This window comes from Hipposideros armiger, unplaced genomic scaffold, assembly GCF_001890085.2.
Source record: "Hipposideros armiger isolate ML-2016 unplaced genomic scaffold, ASM189008v1 scaffold_709, whole genome shotgun sequence".
Lineage (NCBI taxonomy): Eukaryota > Metazoa > Chordata > Mammalia > Chiroptera > Hipposideridae > Hipposideros > Hipposideros armiger.
In genome coordinates, this window is record NW_017732059.1 from 1019055 (window position 1) to 1020106 (window position 1052).

Genomic DNA, 1052 nt, shown 5'->3' on the forward strand with positions numbered 1-1052 from the left:
AATGAGGGACTGAGTGCATGCGTGTGCGAGTGCATGAGTTCCCTGCATGAGTTCACTGCATGAATGAGTGAATGAATGAATGCATGAGTGAGTAAATGCATATGTGAATGAACGAATGAATGAAGGAAGGCTGCAGGACGGAATGAGTGAAGGAATGAAGGAACGAATGAGGAAATATTGAGTGTATGCGTGTGCGAGTGCATGAGTTCACTGCATGAATGAATGAATGAATGAGTGAATGAATGATTGCAGGAGTGAGTAAATGCATGCGTGAATGAACGAATGAATGAGTGAATGAATGCATGCGTCAGTGAGTGGCATGAAGAAATGAACCTGTGACTATTAGCATGCGTGAATGAAGTAGAATGAATAAATGAAGTGTGAACTCACGCATGCATGAGTCAACCAAGTGCTAAAATGGATTCAGGTAAAAACTAGGCTCTTTCCCTCCCAGTCTTTTGCATCCATGCCCCTCCTGACCCCGAAAAGCCCCAGTTCTGGGGATAAGGGGCCCGGGAGGGTCCCTCAGGTGAGGCCGGATCAGGCGGGTCAGGTTGGTCTGCTGCTCCGCTGTGCCTCCCGGGGCCGCCCGTTTGAAACCTCCAGCTGCACGCGTGCCATTGAAGGTACGGGGAGAAGGGGACACAAGCAGGGACGTGGGTGCCCCGGGACACCGCTCTGGAGGGTGCACCTCTGGGACACTCACCTGGAAGGGAACAGAGAAGCAGGTAGGAGCTCACACTGCGTGCCGGGCAGCGGACGTGTGAGCCATGGCACGTCGTAGCGGGAGACAGGAGTCGACCAGATGGGCCTCCTGGTCCTAAGGGAAGAGGCCACCCTCACCTGTGGCCACAGGAGACTGTAACAACCAGTGGGCGATTGTTTCAGGAACCGCCTCGGTCCAACAGGTCATCATTGTCCTGCGGGATCTAGCGTCAGCACAGACGCAACTTTCCTGTTGTGCAGGCTGGCTTTTCTGCTCTGCGAATGTCCCCCAGGGGCAAAGGGAGGAGTGAGTGTCACAGAGGGTCACGTCCCCACGAGACCACCAA